We start from the raw sequence: 12,519 nt of genomic DNA, 5'->3' as shown, positions 1-12,519 counted from the left end.
TGACAGCAACAGATTGATACCTACTAAGTTCTAGTTATGTCAGGCTCCCTTCCGAAGAACAAGTGAATTCTAAGACCAAAGAGTAAGTCAGTCTTGGGAGTGGAACCATAGATTCTTGAGTTGGTAGAGAAAATTGTTGCCTTCTGGGACTATGTAGTAGAGATAAAGTATATATACAAGTCACTGCCCAATCATGTGCACTTTGGACAGAATTTCCAAATGTCCAGTAGGCCAGAGACTGCTGGTTTGAGGACATTTTTTAACAGGACTCCTCTGTTTCTCATATTTCCTGCTTTAGGGCATAAATATATTATGACATCACCATGATTTTAGGTTCTCATCTAGAGAGTCAATGTTAGGAAGGTTACTCTAGTGATAGAAAGATGGCTCAGTGGCTAAATGCTTGTCATGTAAGTATGAGGCCTGGCATTTGGATTACCAGGATAAAGGAAAATGTAAATGCCCAATATGTTGGGTGCCTAAAGTTCTAGCTTAGGAACATAGATGAGGTCCCCATAGTAATTGTCCTAGGAAAACTAGCCATATTGGCAAGCTATTGGTTTAAGATTCTGCCATAATGAATAAAATGGAAGTGTAGGCAGAGTTTTTCTGTGTCAGCAGTTGCTCCAAAATAACCACAAAAGACTTAATATTAATTATAAATGTTCAGCCAATCGCTCAGATTTGTATTTAGCTAGCTCTTAACACTTAAATTAACCCATTTCTATTAATCTATGTGCTTCCCTGAGTCTCATTTACCTAATCTATGCACTTCCCATCTGATTCCAAATTCCTCAGACTGCACCCTCCTTTCCAGCATTCTCTCTTCCCTGAATCAACTGCCTAGCTATTAACCAATCAGCTTTTGATTAGCAATGAAATTACCATATTTTCACTGTATCCGGAAGAATTATTCCACAGCATGGAAGAGGACATAGGATGGTTCTAGACAGCAAGTTGTACACATCTGTCCCCACACATGTGAAAAGAAGCATATACAAACATTCACACTATATATATACACACACACAAACACACAAACTCACACACATACACTCACTGATTTCTAAATTCTTTCTGAAAACATCGACTTCCCTATAGCTACTACTAGCCTTTCTTACTAAACTTTACAATACAAAACTTTCAGAATTAAAGTAGGATTGTGGTATCGAGATATATATATATCCATATACCATTGTCATTCATGTAATGAAAAAAATATTTAGGTTTGAAAAGAGTTGAATGTGAGGAAGTAAGGATAAGTTTGAATGTAAATTGAAATTTCCAAACACTTACAAGGGAATAATGCTGGCCCTCTTCCAAAATATTGTTCACTGCATATTTAATATTAATGAATATATAAATATATGTACACTTGTAAGTTAGGATTTTATGAAGTGATATTTAAAGTAATTACCATTCTAACAACATACCAAGATGACTAATATTTAGTAATGGTAATGATGCTTGTGTGTTTGTCAAGGATCACAATGGACTATAAAGTAATTCATCATCCTTGAACATTCTTGCTATATGGGAAAGATGCTGTGTCCTGACTCTACAAATAGATAGACTGAGATTTAAAGGCTCAATGAAGATTATGATTGAGGAACTTTAACATCCAAGGACACTGATGCGTTGATAACACTTATCCCTCCTTTGTACTAAATATACAATTTGTATTAAATGAATCTTGAAGTATTTTTCTGTTTACCTTTGTTAGGGTAAAACTTTTATAAAGTATTTTAATATCTTTGAGGTCTATATTGATTTACATTCCATGAAATTTTTTATAGATGCCTTGAATTTGGTTTTGCAAGCTCTGGATTTCTGAGAAGCTCATGACAGAGTGATGAAGAGAGCTTGCTGATTCTAAGGCTCAACAGTTAATGGCATATAAGTCCAATTACTAATAGAAAGAGGAAGGAAAGAGCCAAAAGCTCAAAGACATATAGGTTCATGAATCCTGAATTCTTTCTCTCTGTCTTTATTTCTCTCCCCTTTTCCTTCTTAGTCTACATATTTTTCCCCCTAAATTGAGAAAAATGTATGATTTTTACAACCTTTTCATGGCCTGTCTTTATTTCTCACTTAACTAACCAGGCTTATATTTTCATAAACTTATTGGCAGATACTATATTTAGAAGGGTGTTTGTTGTTAGAGAAGACATGAAAGCTCCATCACAGAATATTTTAAAGGTCATGGTGTCTTCTCAAATGCATAAGTAAAAAAACTACTTATTTATAACAGAAAATTTATCGAATTTCAATTAAAGCAAGGTATATAATTCAATGAAACAGTTCAATATATTCTTTTGGCCTAGAGGAGAATAATTCTTATTAGATTAATGGTGGATGTATTGAAGAAGCAGCTAAATTATGTTGTTTTTTTTAAGAACAATTAAATTATACATAATGAAACAAGAATAAAAATAACTTTATCAGAAGAGCTACCTTTATGTTTCAATCTGGTTTGCTGCCATAAATCTTGTTTCTACACTGTGCTATGCTTAACACCAGGGAAAGTATAGGTATCTGGGGGAAACTACATAAACGTTGAAAGTAGAAAGATAGAAATGATATGGGAAGCAACTAAGACTAAGAACTTATGGATGAGAGTCAAGCACCAAACCAGAGCTCAGCAGAATAATAATCACCTTAGATACAAATAAGAAAATTTAGAAATGTTCTATACTCAAACTTCTGATTATCAAATGCAAAGAAAATTCTGGAAAGAAGTTAGAGGGGATCCTTTTGAAAGAGCCTGGTGTGTTGGCACATACCTAGGTTACTATTACTTGGGAGGCAGAGGTCAGAAGATATCAAGCACATTCCACCAGTGACTGAAACAAGTAAGATTACATAAATATTACATAAAAACTTAACTGACCCAGAATTTCATATTTCTCCAAATTATTCTTTAATAGTAACAAAAAGTAGTGAAATAAAGAGAAATACACTGTTGTGGGTGAGTGCAGACATCCACTAAGAACAGAGTGAGCATGCAAAGCTTTTCAGATTAAAAAAAAAAAAAAAAAAAAAAAAAAAAAAAGGCACAGGGGCTGGAAGGATGGCTTATGGTTAAGAGCACTAGTAGATATTTTTAAAAAGAGAACTATGTTCAATTCCCAGCACCCACATAGTGGTTCACAACCCCTGTTCCAGGGGATCTGATGCCCTATTATACCCTCAATGGGTATGCATGGGACATAGACATATTCACAAATAAAATACAAAAAATAAACTAAAACAAGAAAAAAAAACATTAAAATAGAGAGAACAGACCATATAGTAAATTACCATGACCCTGACATGTATGAGAAAGACATCAAGAAAATTGCACAACAGACCAATGCACAAATAAAGAGCATGTGCTGTGTGAACGTTTGCAACATATGAAGATTATTAAAATCTGTGACTGAGTCGAATTCATCTTGGAATGCATAGTTAGCTTAATGTCCAAAATCAATTAATGTAATACAATGCATTAATAGAACAAAGAAAAAATTTATAGTATCATCTTAGCCAGCATACACAAAAGCTTGACAAAATCAACATTCACTCATGTTTAAAATTTAAAGTAGTAAAAGACCAGAGTTGTTTCAGCCAGATAAAATTCACCTATCATAAGTGAAAGATATGGCTTAAGGAATAAACCTCTTGGTAATTCTTAGAGAAGACCCAACTTTGATTCCCAGAACCAACATCACGAGGCTTACAACTTACTATTACTCCAACTCCAGGGGTCCAATGACCTCATTTGGCCTCTAAGAGCACTTGCATATGCATTGCATACTCTTACACACACACACACACACACACACACACACACACACTTAGAACTATTGTTCAGAAACCAACCCTGGCAAAGCACTTAATTTAATTAGCATTCTGTTTGTTAGCATAAGGCTGATCATATGCAGCAAGTGCTGACAAAAACTACCAAATCCATTGGCATCGGATGAAGGGCAGGTCCATTTCCTTGATGCTTTTCTGTGTCAGGCTCTGTTAAAACTTAAGGTTCATGTATTTCCAAGGCCACAAAAGTATTTTGCAGTGTACAGAAGGATTATTCTGCAGAAAGCCCCCAAATTTGCTTGTTTCTGAAGTGTCTCAGAGAAAGAGTCTACTGTGGGCAAAACAGATATTTCTTAAAGTGAGGCCACTATAGGTGAGGACATGTGTGTAAGAAGCAGCAGGACCCCAGAAACCACACATTTTCTGATGGTTCTGGCACAACTGATTTATTACATTCACTTATTTTGGAATTTTTATCCAGTGCATATCCTGGGCAAGATGTCCCTGGTTTTCTTGCTTCTGCTGTATCTTGCCAGCTTGATGTCCTCTAGGCCCTCAGAATGCCCTCATATTATCATACTCCTGCTACCCTTTCCCCTGATAATTGTCAGGGATGCCCTCCATCTGCCCTCTTCCCCTAGCTAATTGTGTTCTGTTTCTCCATCTCTTGGTCACATTCCTGGATCTGCCCTCCTGTCACCTTCTTCCTGGCTCAACTCTGCTTGATTTGCTGCCTGGACTTTAGTGGCCTGGGCCCTTCTGCCCTTCATCCTCCCTGCTGCTGGATGACTCCTACACTGCTGCATCCACCTGCTGGGTGCCCAGGGTCACCTTCCTGCTGTCTGTTGCACCTGTCCCTGCGCTGGTTATTTTACCCCTGAATTACACAGATGGGATCTCTCTAGCTTCGATGTAATTGTTCTAATGGAGAATGGAAATCAGAGTGCAGAATAAATATAAAGGAATCAAGAACAAAACAAAACACAAAAAAACAAGGTATCAGTTGTGGACAGCAAGCATCATTTGCCTTTAAGCTATCTGTCTCAGAACCAAGACATGGAGAGAAGTCAAAAAGGGGAGAAGAAAAACTTGGTAAACTGGCTAAAATACACATCTGGTTGGGCGAGGTGAATTTCCAAAGGGTAAAAGTTCTTCTTTGACTTTGAACAGTGCAAGTGAGCATCAGGGTTTGGCAGAATATAGGCATATTCAGCAGTGGTAGCTGTCTTTCCCTGAATGGCATAATTTAGCCGAGCCCTTTACAACTGCTGTAGATATTTCCAACTCATCTCTGGCATGAGGCCTTCTCTGTCTATTTTAGAATCTTTTGGCACGGTGAGCAGGAATCTCTTTTTGGTGATGTTTTCTCTAATTTCTTTGAACTGGCACTAAAGATTTTAAATTGGGAATAGTTGCAAGTTGACAGAATTTTCTGTTGAGAACATTGGTCTCAAAGATGGAGTTCTGTTTAAAAGAGAAAAGTGACTTTAAAAATGAATATTAACTGTGTGAACCTCAATGTGGGGATCTTTATTCTTTGAGATGATGTGACATAGCTTCAACAGTGGATTTTTACATGTGTCTAAGAACTCAAAGTGCAGGTGAAGGGTGAGTGATGTATAGGGATGTTGGCTTGGGATATAGGAGCTGAGATTAGGTTTTCCTTTGTTACTTGAAGGTGAATGGGCAATTATTTGTTATAGGCTTCTCAAGCAGAGCCCTGAAGATGCATGCTCTCATCTCCACCTGGTATATGATTACCTACCCTTATCTTAATCAAAAAAACTTTCCAACTGAAAGCTACCTTTCTTCTTATGCTGACAACCAGAATAAGCTGCTTTATTATTCAATTCTTAATACTAATTTTCTTGATATAACCCAACTTATGTTACCAATGTAAACAAGGACAATAGGCTCTATGTTGCCTTCTCTATTTAAAAATACTTATTCGTGTGTGTGTGTGTGTGTGTGTGTGTGTGTGTGTGTGAGAGAGAGAGAGAGAGAGAGAGAGAGAGAGAGAGAGAGAGAGAGAGAGAGAGAGAGAGAGAGTATGTGGTGTATGTGCCTGCATGTAGAAGCCTGGAGACAAACTTAGTTCTGGAGACAAACTTAGTTGGAAACTCAAGTTACACCTTTCTTGTTCATTAAGACACATACTCTTAATGTCCTAGAACTTGTCAATAGACTTGGATACCTGGCATTAAACCCCAGTGTTCATCTTGTTTTTTTCTCTTTCTTCCCAGCTCTGGGATAATAAACTTTGACCCAATAGCTGGCAATTTCACTTGGCTTTTGGGAGTCCAACTCAGGTATCACACCTTCTTAGAAAAGCACCTATTCCTACTGTGCTAATGTCCTTGGTCCCTGCCCTTTGCCTCAGTTTCCTAACTTGTAAAGTTAAACAATGTGTTAGAAAACAAAGGCATCATAAAAATTTTCCTAAACTTGTAAATACTAGAATATTTTGTATTCAAAGCCCATGAGACTGGAATATTATGAAGTTAGGTGTTAGAAAGATGGCTCAGCAGTAAAGCACTCTTGATGTACAAGCATGAAGACCAGTTTTACTCCCAGCACAAAAATATAAAGCTTTGAATATCCTTGTGCACTTTAGCCTCAGTGATATATGAGTGGATACAGGAGGTATGCTTGGGCTCATGGACCAGAAAACTTAGCTGCAAATCAATCAGATTCAGGTTATAAGTCTCATGGGAATAGGATGGCAAATAAGATGTCTGTCTTGTTAGTATTTCTATTGCTGTGAAGAGACACCATGGCAATGGCAACCTTCACAAAGACAAACACTTAACTGGTTGGCTTGAAGCTATAAAGGTTTAGTTGATTATTATGGTGAGGCATGGTGGCATGAGGGAATACATGGTGCTGGAGAAGGAGATGAGAATTCTATGTCATGATATGAAGGCAACAGGAAATAGTCTAAGTGTTTTAAGTCTAAGTCTAAGCAATGTTTGAACAGAAAGACCTCCTCAAAGCCCATCCCTAAAGTGGCATACTTCCTTCAAAAGGCTACACCAACTCCAACAAAGCCATATTTCCTAATAGTGCCATTCCTTTTGGGAGCCATTATCTTGCATACCACTGCACCATCTAAGGATTTCATCTAGTTTCTATGAATCATACATATAGGTGTACCTATATACACATGTACAAATACATTTAGGTATATATATATATATAGCTTACATGTGCATGCATGTGTGTGTATGTGTGTGTGTGTGTGTGTGTGTGTGTGTGTGTGTGTGTGTGTGTGTGTATGTGTTTAAAACATGATCAAGTCAATATGGGCAGATTCCAATGTTCTCCATTGATAACTAATAATCAATACTTACTGTGGTGATACATTTTTTTATGATTTAATAAAGCTTGCCTAAGGGTTAAGGATGCAAAGACACAAATCTAGTTAGCTATTGAAACTAGGTAGTGGTGGTACACACCTTAAATCTCAGGACTCATGAGACAGAGCCAGATGGATCTCTCTGAGTTCAAGGCTACCTTGGGCCACACAGGTTGAATCAGTCTAAAAGAGAATTAGAGCACAGGCCTTTAATCCCAGCCCTAGAGAGGTATGTAAAATACAGGATCCCAGTGCCTCAGGCTGCATTCTGAGACTTAGTCTCCAGTCATTTTGAGGAGAGGCTGCAGTCTGTGGCTTGGTGGAGAACTGGACCAACCCTTTCCATTTAAGGTAGAGATTTGTGCTAGTGGCTTGGCTGCTTTGCTTCTCTAATCTTCAGCTTGAGGCTTGAATTCTAATACCAGTCTCTGGGTCTTTTACTTTTTGTGTTACAAGCTACTTTTGACAGAATTCCTACCTTTCTGAGTCATAATATGAGGACAGAAGGCTGCAACAGTTCCAGTATGATCCAGTATCTTCTATGGAAGGTAAGATTAAGCTTTCATGACACAGTGAAAGCCATAGATGGTATTGGTGTGAATTACAGAGCTAGAGTAAAGGAAACCTTAGCTATATTTAGTATCATGTCTTTAAGGTGACGCTATATAGCCCAGATTTCTAGGATACAAGAGTTGCTTGGCTACAGCAAATGCTGGTGCAAGGTGCAAGTCCTTTCTGTCCACCTTTGCTCATATTCTCATGAATTTTGTTATACTACATTTTTCAGATCACCTACTTTTACTTGACCCATATCTTTGGACTAGTGATAGGGATAATTATTGTAATAAATCACAAAGTGGTGCTGATTTGGCAGATGTGAAGGCAAAAATGTGGAATTGTACTAGTCTTAATTGAATAAATCTGAGACCAGGTCGCAGTTCACATCATATGAAAAATATGAATGCTGACTTCATCAGATTGACACAGGAATCACTGTACCTCTCTCATCTCACAGCAATTAAGCACATGGTCTTCGTCACTCAGCACTAGTTCAATTTTCCACCACAGGTATTTTTAATTGTTAAAGTTCTTATAGCAAAGAAGACAGGAAAATAAGGGAGTTTATTGCTAGTTTTAGTGCTATCAAAAGGCAGTACCTTTACCCTATATTTTTCAAGTCAAATATGATTTAAAGGGTTTTAAATATGTGATGAGAGGTTATTAGATCCATGTTCTGCAGAGGAGCATCTACAACTGTTATCTCCCAACTACCAAGGGTCCTATAGACCATGCACAGACATCCCATCATTTCCCTGTGAGTCTTACTCATTATTAAGGCATCCCTCTTCCCATTCTGCACAGCTGCTGGCTATCAAACTTATCAGGTTATAACTCAAATGTATCTTTAGTGATTATCTATAGGTATGTATTCTAGAGTAGTTGGGATGGAGCCTGCATGTTGGAAGTCTTTCAGTCTTTTTAACATGAGTGACACTTCTTTCATAACCTCACATAGAAATTAGAAGCAGTTTATTTTTGTGGGCACCAGAAAGCAAAATTTCCATACCTAATGTAACAATACTGATATGACAATCTGGGACACTGTGGTACTGTGTGCTTCTATGGACCTTCACTGTATATCCAAATCTTGTGATGCTATGATAGCCAGCCATTGAAAATGCATCCTTGTCTAAATGGGTATTTGCTGGCTTGTTCAGGAACTTAACCACTAGCAACACTGAAAGCTTCTGTGCTTATCCCTTTACACACATGGGTTCAGAGCCATCTATCCCAACAGCAAACTTATACATGAAGGCTCTTCGACTACTAACTCATCTAAGCTAACTTCAATTTGCTATTCAGACACCATAATTTTCTTTTTTGTTTAATTACTTTTTCTTATTTTACATATTGATCCCAGTTCCCTTTCCCTCCCTCCCTCCCATGTCCCCTGAACCCAAACTCCATAAGTTTCTATGGTTGCAGTTAATAAACTAAAGGAACTGTAAAGGAGCAGTCTACCAGTGTTTTCAGTGTACCTGAGCTTTACCTATCATCTTTCACTTTTCCCTTTGTTCTTCTCTATGAACCTATGAAGGAACCCCATCCTTAGACAATGAAAAACTTTAGTCCACTTTCCATGAGTCCCCACGGACTAATAGGACATTCACAATTACTTACTTATGGCCTCATTTCTTATAATCCCAACTTTCTAATGTTCCTTCACTTAACAGAAATCATGATTTTAAAATCGTAAGCAAATAAATCAAATCTCATAATAAAATAAATTCCATTTGTCCTAGGTTATTAAAAAATATATAAACATTGGCCATGGACTAAAAAATGTCTTCATCCTGTGTCTGCATGCTTCCTGTGTACAACTCTGGAGAGTTTGAACATTTCTTTCCCTACTTCATTAGTCCCTTTTGGTCCCCCGAACACCTGAGTACCTTCTAGCTTCCATCATCTTTGTAGCTTTTATTTCTCTCCAATGGGATTTTCCCCTTCTTACCTATCTGTTCAGTAAATGTTCAGAGTTTTTTTGTCATTGAGACTTCAGTCAGCCTCTCTGTCTGCCATTCCTCATCTGTCACATCTAATGTATTATTTAGCAAAGTTCTTTATCATCTTCTCCATGTACTAATCACAGGTTGAAGTGGCATCTTCTACTACATGCTCATCATCCCTTTTCTCTTTTCCAGTAATACCAAGCCCTTCTCCACTGCATCAAGGCTGAGGAAGGTATCCCACCATAGGGAATGGGTTCCAGAATAAACAGATCAGATCTTACAACTGTCACCAACATTCCAAGGGTCTAATTAGAGCCTATGCAGAATCACTAACTGTCAACCCAGTATCCATGAGCTTCCACAAGCTCTGGTCAGCACTCTTTATGATTTTCCCTTAGGAAAGAATATTTTTTTTTATATTGGACACATCTGTATGGGACGTACCAATAAAATCCCAAAACAAAGAAATCTGACAAAACATGCCAAGAATCATGACATTATGTCTTAGAAATATGAAATAAGTGTGTGTTGCTTAAAGCTTCTTGGTTGGTAGTGAGAGTTCTATAACAGGATGTGCTTGGAGAACCTTGTCTGCCTTCTTCCCAGAATTTCCATTGCTCCTGATCCTAAGCTTGTATGCTCCTGTTGAAACTCCAGAATAGAAAGGTCTGGTTTCTGCACATATTCCTCAATTCCAAAGTAGTGGGAAAGAAGAACAGACATAAATCTCAAACCGCACTTTATATTTCAGATTCCAGCCTACCCTTATTCTACTTCAGGCTGACAATCATATGTATAGTTAAGGATATCATGTAGCCATAAACACAGTTCTGTCTGAACAATCTACATAGCAAAATGTTAGCTACCTAGAACCCCAGTTACATTGAACTCTGCATATCCCAGCATTAAACAATGGAAACAGTCAGTTGTGCTTGCTTCGGCAGCACATATACTAAAATTGGAACAATACATGGAAGATTAGCATGGCCCCTGTGCAAGGATGACATGAAAATTCGTGAAGTGTTCCATATTTTTGAGGGAGCCATTATAGGATTGAAGAGAAAACTGAACCTAAAGAAATGTCCAGATATCTGCAAGACTGACTCCAACTAACAATTAGAGTAACAGTGGAAAGGCTACCATAAATGCCCTTCCCTGATAATGAGATCAACGACTAACTTATCCAACATCATGGAGCCCTCATCTAGTACCTGTTGGAAACAGAAGTAAACATCTACAAGTAAACACTGAGCCGAACTAGAATCCAGATGCAGAGAGGGAGGACAAAACCAGGTTCCAGGAACACACAAGGACAACTGACCTGAACAAGGGGAAGAGCTAATGGGCCCCCCAGACTGATAGCTGGGAATCCAGCATGGGACTGACTCAGACCCCATGAACTTGGGTCTCAGCTAGAAGGCCTGAGCAGTCTAAGGGACCTCAGACAGTGGAACCAGGATGTATTCCTGGTGCACACAAAGACCTTGCAGACACATCCCCCATGGACGGATACTCCCTTAACCTAGAGACAGAAGAGAACTCCTAGTCTGTACTTCAAATGACTTGACAGATTTAGATGACCCCTTCTAGAAGGCATCACCCTACATGTGGAGTGGGGGGCATGGGAGGGGAGGGTAGTTGGGGTTCATGTGAGGGTGGAGAGAGGGAAAGAGGGAGGAAGGAAGAGAGGGAGAGGGAACTAGGATCGATATGTAAAAATAAATAAATAAATAAAATAAAAAAGTTTTAAAAAAAATGGAAATAAACCGCTGTCCTTAGCAGCCTTGATAGAACTCATTTCTATTTAACATCAATATAGGCAATGTAATAATCTGACTGATTTTAGGCTGGTACATGTGTGTTCTCAAACAGAACTTTCAGGGAGAATCACTTATTTAGCACTCAATGTTTATTCAAAATTTGATGTGCGTTAGGAGCAGGGGAATTCACAGTTAAATATATATATATATATACATATGTATATGTATATATATATATATAATTTAACCTGTCAAAGCAGAGAGACTCTCTAACTATATCATTAGCAATCAAACTCCTTCTGTAGAAATTCATATAATGAACTCTACAGTACCATTTATTCATGTGACACATTATCTGCCTTAACAGAATATTTACACATTTCTTTTAAATCTTTACTATTAATTTGCTTTGAATATAGTATTTTTTTTTTTAATGTTAATAGTTTTTGTTGAGACAGGGTTTCTCTGTGTATCACCTTTGTCTGTCCTGGAACTTAGTTTGTAAACCAGGCTGACCTTGAACTCACATTGATTCACTTGCCTCTGCCTCCTAACTGCTAGAATGCTAGAATTAAAGGCATGAATTCTTAGCAATTTTCACATTTATATGCACATTTATTTCATTTTCAGGCAAGATGCCAAGTCACTAGAAAGATCCAGACCCTGGCCACTGGTAGTCCAGAAAATAAAAATATATGGTTTGCACCAGATGATGTGTTATTATACCAATGGGTGAAACATGAAGCATGGTTACTCCTGTTGAAAAATAAGTCAACAGTGATGACAAATATGCACACAGAAAAAAAAAGAACTTAAACTGATAAGCAGCACACCATTGTAATCTATAGTGAGCTGCAGTATAATAGTTGGGTAGTTGTGCTGGAGACATGACTGCAGCAACCTAGAAAAACAGTACATGTCTCCCCCAATTCCAAACAAAAGAGGAATATGAACAAAGATGGACTTTCTTAAAGGGTTCATAAAAGAAGAAAGATGATATTGGGATAAAAAATATCAGGGTCTGGAGGCATAATTGCTGTATTTGAGAAAGCAAGCAAACAGAAGGACAAGGAAAGATTGTGAAGAGGTAGTATTT

The 12,519-nt window shown here is 37.8% G+C and overlaps 1 non-coding gene across 1 annotated transcript; it reads left to right on the top strand.

The window, feature by feature from the left end:
• Positions 1 to 10,591: 10,591 nt before the first annotated feature.
• Positions 10,592 to 10,698, top strand: LOC127235205 (U6 spliceosomal RNA). Its single transcript, XR_007835692.1, has one exon. It is a non-coding gene; the product is annotated as a U6 spliceosomal RNA (small nuclear RNA).
• Positions 10,699 to 12,519: the final 1,821 nt, after the last annotated feature.

The sequence above is a fragment of the Phodopus roborovskii genome, unplaced genomic scaffold (assembly GCF_943737965.1).
Source record: "Phodopus roborovskii unplaced genomic scaffold, PHOROB, whole genome shotgun sequence".
NCBI lineage: Eukaryota > Metazoa > Chordata > Mammalia > Rodentia > Cricetidae > Phodopus > Phodopus roborovskii.
This window is presented reverse-complemented; position numbering and strand designations above follow the sequence as displayed.